Source organism: Zingiber officinale, chromosome 3B, assembly GCF_018446385.1.
Source record: "Zingiber officinale cultivar Zhangliang chromosome 3B, Zo_v1.1, whole genome shotgun sequence".
NCBI classification, from domain to species: domain Eukaryota; kingdom Viridiplantae; phylum Streptophyta; class Magnoliopsida; order Zingiberales; family Zingiberaceae; genus Zingiber; species Zingiber officinale.
The window spans coordinates 112,525,286-112,535,996 of record NC_055991.1 but is presented as its reverse complement, the minus strand read 5'-3'; the positions used below and the strand labels follow the sequence as shown (position 1 = coordinate 112,535,996).

At 39.3% G+C, this 10,711-nt stretch overlaps 1 long non-coding RNA gene across 1 annotated transcript; it reads right to left on the bottom strand.

The window, feature by feature from the left end:
* Nucleotides 1-5,443: 5,443 nt before the first annotated feature.
* On the bottom strand, nucleotides 5,444-6,214 carry LOC121968522. Its single transcript, XR_006108194.1, has 3 exons — nucleotides 5,862-6,214; nucleotides 5,710-5,785; nucleotides 5,444-5,490 (listed from the first exon to the last, which is right to left on the bottom strand). It is a non-coding gene; the product is annotated as an uncharacterized LOC121968522 (long non-coding RNA).
* Between the last annotated feature and the right edge of the window lie 4,497 nt (nucleotides 6,215-10,711).

Here is a 10,711-nt window from a genome sequence, read left to right as displayed (position 1 = left end):
TAGCTATAACTTTATATTCAGCTTCAGTATTTGAGCGAGAGACTATAAGTTACTTTTTAAAAATCAGGAAACAAGATTTCACCTAAGAAATATGATATATCCACTAATAGAATATCTATTTTTCGAAGATCCAGCCCAATCTGTATCACTGTAGGCAATCAACTCTCATGAGGACTGATGATATAAACGAAGACCATGTATAATAGTGCCTTTAAAATATTGACTAATTCTCTTGTCACTTTCCCAATGGTGTTCAGTAGGAGTTTAAATAAATTGATAGGCACGTTTGACAGCGAAAGTCGTATGGAGTTTTGTAATGGTGACATATTGTAGGGCACCAAGAATACTTTGGTAGATTTAGGGGTCAGCTATAGAAGAGGAGGATGAAGGTGCAGTGAAATCACCTTCAATGATTTATGTGGAGATAAGATATGCATTATCCATTTAGCTCGTTGTAGAAGTTCTGTAATATATTTGCTCTCAGAGAGAAGACAACCTTTATAATGTGAGAGAAATTCTATATCAAAGAAAAAATAAGAGTTGCCAAGATCCTGAATAGGAAACTCTTGATGAAAAAGATGGAGTAAATTAGTAATGTCATTTTTATCACTGCCGATTATTAAGATATCATCCACATAAATCAAAACAAATATTGAAATTCCTCATTACATTTATAAAATAGAAAAGAGTCAGTTTTTGAGATAGAAAATCCCTGAGTATGAAGCCAAGTAGATAGACGATGAAACCGTACACGAGGTGCTTGTCGAAGACCATATATAGATTTTTAAAGTTGACACACATGTGTTGGAAGTTACAGGTGGATGAATCTAGGTGGTTGCTCTAGAAAAATAGTTTCTTCAAGGAGTCCATGAAGGAAAGCATTGGAAACATCTAATTGTTGTATCAGCCAATTGAAGTTAACAGCTATAGATAGTACTTAGGATTCATAAACTCTAGTACTTAGCCTGGAGGTCAAGAGTTCGAATCTTGGGGAAGGAAAAAATCCACTGGCCAGGGGTGGGAAGTCCTAGTGAGTAACGACACAACCAAGGGTCATCAGTCGACGACATAAGGGGTCGCCAGTTGGGCCGCCCAAGGGACCACCAAGGGGCCGCCAAATGAGCCACCAATTGGGCCGCCCAAGGGGCCGGGTCGTTATAGGGGTGAAGTATCATCTGTTAGTACCCCGTAGTTATTTTGATGTGGTCAACCAAGGTCAGTTATGTCCTGTTGTATTTGATCCTTGTGTCTAAGTATGCAAGAGTTTAGGAATACAAGAAGTCGAGCAGAAGACGCAGCTAGCAAGAATGAGGGTAGAGCCGATGGGCTTGGTACACCAAGGGACGAAACACTGCGAAAGAGTACCCCCGATAGATGAAAAGGATGTGCACGACGTTCGAGGGGTGAGAAGTCGGGGAGGAAGCCTACTCGAGGAGAAGGTCGGAGTTGAGTGCAGGTGAGCTTAACTCCGGTTAGTCAGAGAATCACTGATGCGAAGAGATTAGCTTTGAGCTGAGTTATCCTGTGGAAGGCGCCTTCCATGGCTGGAAGGCGCCTTTCATGGTTGGAAGGCACCTTCAATGAATAGTACGAAGACACCTTCTAGCCTTTGAAGGCGCCTTTCGATAGCTGTTAGCCATGGATAGAGTTTTATCCAAGATAGATAAAATTTATCTGATGGAAGGCGCCTTGGACTGTCTTGGAGGCGTCTTCAAGCTGCGGATAGAGTTTTCCAAGGGCTATAAAAAAATCCATGGACCTAGAAAATAAACAACAACTCCTGTATTCATTTCCTAGCTTATTTATGAATGTTTAAAAATTATAAGAGGCTTCTACGCCTTCAACAAAGGAGACTTTTTTAGTACTTTCATTTACCATAGATTAACAACCACCTAAATTGTAACCAAGTAATTTCTTTGACTCTTTTATTTTAGCTGTTCAATTTCTTTTATTATAATTGTGCTACTAATCTAAGTTGAAAGATCGAGAAAGGTTAATTTTTTTTTATCTAGGTAATTTACCCCCGTCTTGCCGGTCTAACTCACCAACAAGTGGTATTAGAGCCGAACCACTTCAGAAGGACTAATCGCCGACTGAAGTACAAAGATAATGACCGGATCGAGCATTTATCCGCCGAAGTTTGAGTGAGACTTCCCGCAATAGAAACATCGAATGAAGGTATTTTTTAAAACAGATTTTGAAATTTTCTTAATTATGAAATATGATTTTGTAGCTCCCATAGACCAACAAGGAGCTGAGAAAGAGGAGTATTCATGGACAAAACAAGAACAAGCGGACTTCGTAGCTAACGGATGACCTAATTTCCATCTGTTGAGTGTGCTACCTCAACAGGAAGTCAGTAGAATCGGCACCTACGGATCAGCAAAGGATCGTTGGGAGAAGTTTCTGGAGCTACACGAATGAACGTCCGAAGCAAAGCTTGCGAGATGGGATTCGCTTCGGAACTAAATCAGCAACCTTTAGATGGTAGAAGGTGAATTGGCTACTCATCTACATGGAAGAATCAAGGAACTAATCACCAAATTAATGAACCTCGAAGAAACGATAACTAATCGAGACACTCAAAGGTATGCTTTAAATGCATTCCCAAGAACATTGGAATAGACATCTATAGTAGACTCCTACTATATCTCCAAAGATATTGAGGTAAGTATATTAGAAAATCTTTTTACCACTTTCGAATTACACAAGTCTCAGTATGTAGGACAAAGAAAGGGACCAAGTCAGAACCTAGCACTAATAGCCCAGAAGGTCGGACCATATTCAGACTCTAAAGCATCCATCAACACAGATGAAGCAGTATTATTGGTAAGAAAATTTAATAGATTTATTAAATCTAATAAATTCAAGTCGCAGACGAAAAAGGACTTTCAGACTACAATTGCCAAGAAAAAGGGTACATCAAGGACGACTGCCCCAAACTGAAAAAAGAGAAAGACAAGGGCAAAAAGACCAACAAGATCGAAGATCAAGAATTTAAAGGCAACATGGGATGAATCTTCGTCCTCTAAATCGAGATCAAGGCCTATGCTGGAATAACACTACTGACCAGCTACCAAGAAGAAGATGAAAGCAGTTTAGAGATGAACATTGATGAAGGGGGAGGATCTTTAGAAGAAAACTGTGATGAAGGGGAGCATCAGAACACGAGGTAAGTAAAATACGTGTCTAATCTCCTAAAAAGTCATTTCAATTTATTAAGGTACTCTCCAAGGATTTAGTAAAACTAGAAAGAGAAAATGCTAAAATAAAACTAACCTGAGCTAATTCATGTCCTGTAATAATGTATGATAATCTAATAATAGAAAATGATAAATTAAAAGCACAAATAGAAAAATTAGAAAAATGACTATACATGTTTGAATTCAAATAGTTGCTGAAAATTAAAATTTAGAAATTATAATAGAATCAACTGGTACATTAGGAATCACTAGGGACATATCAAGAAAATCTCTAAAAATTATATACCTCCAAAATTTTTAATAAATCGAGTAGATAGGAACCTATATTAGATTTTAAAATCTTTTTTAGATTAAATCTGATTTTTTTATAGAAATTGTCTCAATTAGAAAAATATTTTTTATGTTCATATTGTGAATTAATTTTTTTTATACTATCTGATAATTTAATCTACAAACAGAATTTTTTTTTACTGTTAAGTAATTTTTTAATAAAGTTATTAACGAAAATGGTATATTGAAAATTAAAAATAATTTCAGATTTATTTTTGAAAAATTTTATTTTTCTGTGATGAAACATAATATTCTCTATTCTTACAATTGTTTTAAATTTTTTTAAAATATTATCTAAATTATTATGAGTTACTTTGTGAAAATCATATTTGTAAAATTAAAAATTGAAGGTAAATAGAATTTGAAAACTTTTATTTTTTTACCATTTAACTATGTGTTTTTCACGTTCTAAAGCAAAATTTTCATAGTAGAAAAAATATTTCTTAAAGAATTATTATCAAACATTAGTTGTATTACAGAACGAATCATTTCTCTTAAATTACATAATATCTCTCCATGAAAATTTTTGTTTTGATCAAACACTATCTGTTTAACTTCGGCAAAAAGTTTTAGCATTTTTACAACCTATAAACTAACTTCCAAATTAATTCTTTCAAAACAGAAGATTAATTATGAAAATTTAAAAATGTATGATAATTATTTCTAAAAATAGAAGATTAATATCAGCTTACTCAAAATTTTTGTTAGGTACCCCTAAAAATTTATATCTATTTATCTTATTTTTTTCAATTTTTTTATGTGATCAAAAGGGGAGACATAGGTGCAAGTTAAGGGGTAGTAATAAAACTTTTGTTATTTTGTTATGCAATTTTATTGACTTGCTTAATTCATTGTAATATTTTATTCTAATTACAATATTTATTAATTCATTCATCATGTTACTATTTTTCTTATTTATCCCTAACTTGAACTTGAGTTGATGCACATCAAAAAGGGGGAGATTGTTAGTACATCGTATTTATTTTGATTTAGTCAACCAAGTTCAGTTAGGTCTTGTTATATTTGATCCTTGTGTCTAAGTGTGCAAGAGCTTAGGAACACAAGAAGTCGAGCGGAAGACGCGACTAGCGAGAAGGATACCATGGGAAATGAGCCGACGAGCTTGGTGCATCTGAGTGACGAAACGCTGCAGAAGAGTACATCGGTGGACGAGAAGGACGTGCGTGATGTTTGAGGGACGAGAAGCCGAGGAGGAAGCTTGCTCGAGGAGAGGGTCGGAGTTGGGTGCGGTTGAGCTCAACTCCGATTAGTCGAAGAATCACCTACGCGAAGAGATCAACTTTGAGTTTAGTTGCCTTATGAAAGACACATTCGATGAACAGTACAAAGACACCTTCTAGCCTTTAAAGGCACCTTCCGATAGTTGTTAGCCGCAGATAGAGTTTTATCCATAGTAGATAAAACTTATCTGATGGAAGACACCTTGGACCATCTTAGAGGAGGAGCATTCAAGCTGCGAATAGAGTTTTCCTGAGTCTATAAAAATACCCCTAGACTTAGGAAATAAACGACAACTCCTGTATTCATTTCCTAGTTTATTTTTGAGCATTCAAAGAGTGTAAGAGGTTTCTCCACCTTCAATGAAGGAGACTTTTTTAGTATTTTCATTTGGCTTGGATTAACAACCACGTAGGTTGTAACCAAATAATTTCTTAGCCTATTTTATTTTAGTTGTTTAATTTCTTTTGTTATAATTGTATTACTAATCACGGAGGGATTCTTTTATTATTCAGGTAGATATCATGCAGTGCAGCATAAATAAACAAACAAACATGTAACTAATCATGTAGCGACCAACCGAAACAAACAGATAACACAATTATTGTTATATGTTAAACATATTATCATGCATATCAAAAGACATAAGTCAAAGTACCCGCCTCCGAAAATAGAAAGGTCCGATCTGACTCCGAGATACTCGTCTCGCGTCAAAGTCCTGTGTTAAATCGCACAGTTTAGCTAATTTAATTATAAACAAATAGCTAAACTAATTTCTAATCCACTGACTAGTTAGGGTTAGTTTCATGAACCCCAATCACACAGTTATACAACTTATAAACCTAAATCACCCTATAACCAAATTAATTATGTATCAAGTCGTACCTAGAACATGTATAAAAAATGTGTCAACTAAATCCATAAACCAAATACTTACCTTACCGCTGCGGGATGGGGTTGCTGCCAAAAATCAAAAACACCCCACAATACACCAAACCTCACCAATCCGTGACCTAGATTAGAAGCAAAGAGAAACATGAACTGAGATCTAGCCACAAACCTAATTCCACAGCTAGGTATGGCCCTTACCTTCCCAATTCTGCTAGGGCAGATCACAATGAAGACAGAACCACTGTGAAAAGCAAAACTAGGGCACAACTCCTTGTCTTCGGCACTGTCAAACAGAGACACCAGAAGAGAAATTCCGGCCAGCGCTCAGGGACCCAACCTAGGGTTCGGATGCTCGATTTTCGGCGGCTCCAGGTGTCCGCGAGAAGAGAAAGGGAGGCTCTGTGAGTTGCAGCGGCGGCGCTGGAAACTCCACAGCAAGGGCTACGGCAGACAAGGCTTCGGCTGGACAGAGGAGAGAAGAATCAGCGTCACTGGAGTCGGGGCAGAGGCTAGGGCACCGGCGATTGGGGTCGGCGTCGGCTTCTGTGGTCGACGTCGGGTGGCTAGGGCAGGCGGTCGGGCGGCGGTGATTTGCGGCGACGGCGCTGGGAACTCCACGGCAAGGCTAGGGCAGAGGAGGGCTTCGGCTCGGGTAGGAGAACACAAGAAGAGGAAGTGGCCGAGGGATTGTACGCTCGAGGAGAAGTTACCGCCGCTGGCGGTTAGGGCAAGGAGGAAGAAGGAAGGCGGCGTCGGGCTCGGGTGCGAGGAGGGGGAAGAAACGAAGGATTTAAAGAAAATAAAAAAAAAAAGAAAATGAAAAAGGAAAATAAAAATAAAACTTTTCCTTATTAAAACTGGGTAGCCTAAACAGGCTTTTCCGGACCCCGTTTTTATCCCCGTCAACTCGTCCGTACGAGCTCCGAAAAATTTCCGAAAAATCTCCAAAAATTCCTAAAAATTCCCTTATTAAGATTCGCCTATTTTCCGGTATTTTACAGCAATAACTATCCGAGGAATCTTTTATCTATCCATTGATGTACCTTCTTTTGTCATTTATGCTTCCCACTATTACTGAGGCGGTTTGAGGAAATATATAGTCATGAGTAGCTGGCTTATAAGAGACATATTATCCTTCCAAGAAGGCTATAAAAGCAAATTTCCCGACAAGTTTTGATAAGCTATTAAGATGTTGTCAGATGTTGTCTGCTGAGTATATTCTGACTGGTCTATAAGGTTGGCTGTATTGCTTTGCCATTATATCAATCTGCTCTATCATATGGTAAATACTGCAAAGATCTATTCAAAAATTAATATAGTGCCCACAGTGTGCCAAAAGTTCATTTGAGGAGCCATATGATAAAGACTATATGTTAGAACTGTATTTTAGGAGGAATATGCCTTCAAGTAATCCAAACCCGGTCGACTTTCACCTGACCGGATGTACACAGAGAGTTTTATATTTGATCGGCCTTTATTTGACCAATTGTGTATTAAAAGTTCAATTAGGCTAAGTGTCCTTAATCTCACCCGGTCTTTGCTTGGCCGAGCGTACATAGAAATCCTTATGTTCGATCAACCTTTATCCGGTCGCGTGCCTATTAAGTATTTTAGAAGGCTAAGTATCCTTAAGCCCACCCGGTCTTTGGTCGTCCGTGCGTACACAGAAAACCTTATATTCATTTGGTCTTTATCCGACCGCATGTCTATTAAGTACTTTGGAAGGATAAGTATCTCTAAGTCCGCCCGGTCTTTCCTCGGTCGGGCGTACACAGAAAATCTTATTAAGTGCTTTAGAAAGCTAAGTATCTTTAAGTCCACCTGGTCTTTGCTCGACTGAGTGTACACAGAAATCCTTATGTTCGATCGGCCTATATTCGGTCGTGCGCCTATTAAGTACTTTAGAAGGCTAAGTATCTTTAAGCCCACTCGGTCTTTGCTCGGTCGTGCGTACACAGAAAACCTTATATTCGCTCAACCATTATCCAGCTGCGCGTCTATTAAGTACTTTGGAAGGCTAAGTGTCTTTAAACCCGTCCAGTCTTTACCTGACCAAGAGTATAATGGAAGCCCTATGTTTCAATCGACCTTTGTCTGGCCGATCATATATTAAGGGCTTTATAAGGCTAAGTGTGTTTAGAGCTCGGGCATCCTTTCCTCCGGCTAAGCCCCTTTGGACCTAGTTGACTACTTGACTGATCGAGTACATTATTTCTTGAATTATAGGGTAAAATACTATAATTCTTATGTTCAACAAGATCTATGGTCAGTCGGACCTATCCGAGTGTCTTGCATCAAAGCCACTTAGGCAAGACCCGAGAGTTGGGTGATAAACAGAATCAGATGGAGATTGCTTCCCTATTCTAACTTTGATCCTCACATCACCTTGACCCGGACCTCCACTTCATCTCCGGGCCCTGTTCGATATAACCCGTATCACTAGCCTTCCTTTCAAGTATAGTCAAAGGAGATATAGGTGACTGACTAGACTCAAGTCCTATTTTTGCCCACTCACCTTCTCACTAGGGTTGTTCATCAAATCATACCCTAATTTGTGTCTTATATCCTTGGTGATTTTTTTCAAAAATTACCTATTGATAACTAACTATTTTAGAAGGAATGGAGTACCAAGGACCAGTGAAAAACTCACTTGGGATGTAAAAGACGTCACTCATCACATCCCTCATAAATGCTCATTTATGGGTGGATGTTAATTGGCATCACTACTCATTTTCTGCAATGTTTTCTGACATTCTCCGCTTCATAAACTGTGATGGCATGTCCAACCTCACAAATCAAAACCCCCCTTAATCATGTCATTTTAATCTAGTGGTGACGATAAAACTCCCTTTTATAAAACCCTAGCATGTTGTGGGTTCTTTACACTTTGTCCTTCAGCTTCTTGAGTTTGCTTTCTCCGGTGACCTTCCTTCTTCCATCTACTCTTTTTGGCGACCCTTCTTTCTTCCCCAATCCTCTTACTCTTGAATCCCAGACAACCCAATAAGTTACTGACTATTTATCTAAGGTTTGTTCTATCTGGCTCAAGAGTCCTTCGTGTTGGGACCTTGACGTCCGCTAGAGGGGGGTGAATAGCGGCTCACCCAAATCGTTCGCTTCCTACGTTGTTAGCTTGCGCAGCGGAATAATACAAAAATAAACAAGCTAAACAAAATACAAGACAAGAAAGAATGCAAACCAAGCTACACGATCATTTACGTGGTTCGGAGATAAAGCTCCTACTCCACGGCGTGTCCGTAAGGTGGACGATCCCTATCCGTCGGTGGATTACTCCCCGGAAGACCTCCGGCTAGCTCAAACTCCTTGTGGGTGGAGAAACCTCACCACAAACTCACCAAGACCTCTTGGACACAAGGAAAACTCTTGAGCACTTGTAGACTACTAATTAGACCTTAACCAAGTCTAATTTCGTCAACCCAAACCAAGCTCCCAAGCTTTGGTTTTATAGCCCGCGGGTTGAAAACCCCGCCTACCAGTCGACTGCTAAAACATGCAGTCGACTGCCCTCTGTGGAAATTCGACCGTTACACCCCAACGGCTCGATTTCACACATTCTGTTCGCTGCCAGTCGACTGCCCCAGTCGACTGCTAAAACATGCAGTCGACTGCTACAGTACTGCTACAGTAGCGCTACAGTACTGCTACAGTAAACCCTAATTCTTATATTTTACTCCGAGTACAATCTCTCAGCACTCGTTCCTGCCCGACCAACCTAGACCTAGCCTTCTAGCCTCCTCCATCAGCCTTGCGTCCCTCGGATGCCTCCCCATCCTTCACGTCTTGCCTTCTGGAGCTTCCATCGGCCTTGTCATTGTTGTCGGGTCTTCCTTTGCCAAGAGGTCGCGCCTCCGAGACTTCATCCATTGTCAAGTTACACTTGGACTTACGTTGCCAAGACTACATGCTTGGACTTACACCGCCAAGACTCATCCTTGGACTTTCCTCCTTTGCCAAGATCACACTTGGACTTCCTTGTTGTACCTGTATCCTGCACACTCACACTGCATATTAAATACAACAATAAACCTAACTTAAACCTTTGCCCAAACATCAAAACCTAGGGTCACTAGATTGCTCCAACAATCTCCCCCTTTTTGATGTTTGGCAAACCATTTAAGTTAGGGAATCTACACATGCATAAATCATGGAACCTAATCCTAGGCTCCCCCTTCACCTAAGCTCCCCCTTGAGCTAGGAAACAATATATCAATAATAATGCAAATAAACATGCAATCTACACATGCATAAATCATGGAACCTAATCCTAGGCTCCCCCTTCACCTAAGCTCCCCCTTGAGTTAGGATTTCTTGCAAAGGTAAACTTCTCCCCTTTTGCTAATAAATGAGCAATCGCTCCCCTTTCACCTAAGCTCCCCCTTGAGCTAGGATTTCTTGCAAAGGTATGTAAGTTTCCCACTTAAACCTAAACTTCTCCCCCTTTACCATACATCAAAAAAGAGCTCCAACAATATCCCAATTATTAGACTCTTTGACCTCTAATGACCATAAATATCATGTATTAATCCCCCATAAGATTACATACATGTTCACCTCTCTTTTAGTCATTTTCTAGTGCTGAAAAACAATTTTAGACCGTATCAGTCGACTGCAAGAAGTACCAGTCGACTGCCCCCATGAAAACGAGCTTACAGAGACATTCTGTGCTCGTGAACAGTGTTACCAGTCGACTGGTACACTATTCATGAAAAAATCAGCCTTTTCTGGCCAACTTCAGAAATGCGCCAGAAATTCCACAGACCTCCAAAAATCCCCAAATTTTGTGGAGAGGTCTATTATATCAATATCTACTTGGGAAAAATATATATAAAAATATATCTATCACCAATCCCAAGATTGACACAAAACATAAAACTAGCTAAAAAGTTCAATTGAACCTTGACCTAAAGTCCTAGTTTTGGCTTCCTCTTGATGTATTTGCCCATACTAAACCATAATGCATCACTAGCATTAGTTTATATGGCATCTATATATCAAAAACTAATTTTCATGCAATATGAACCCAATTC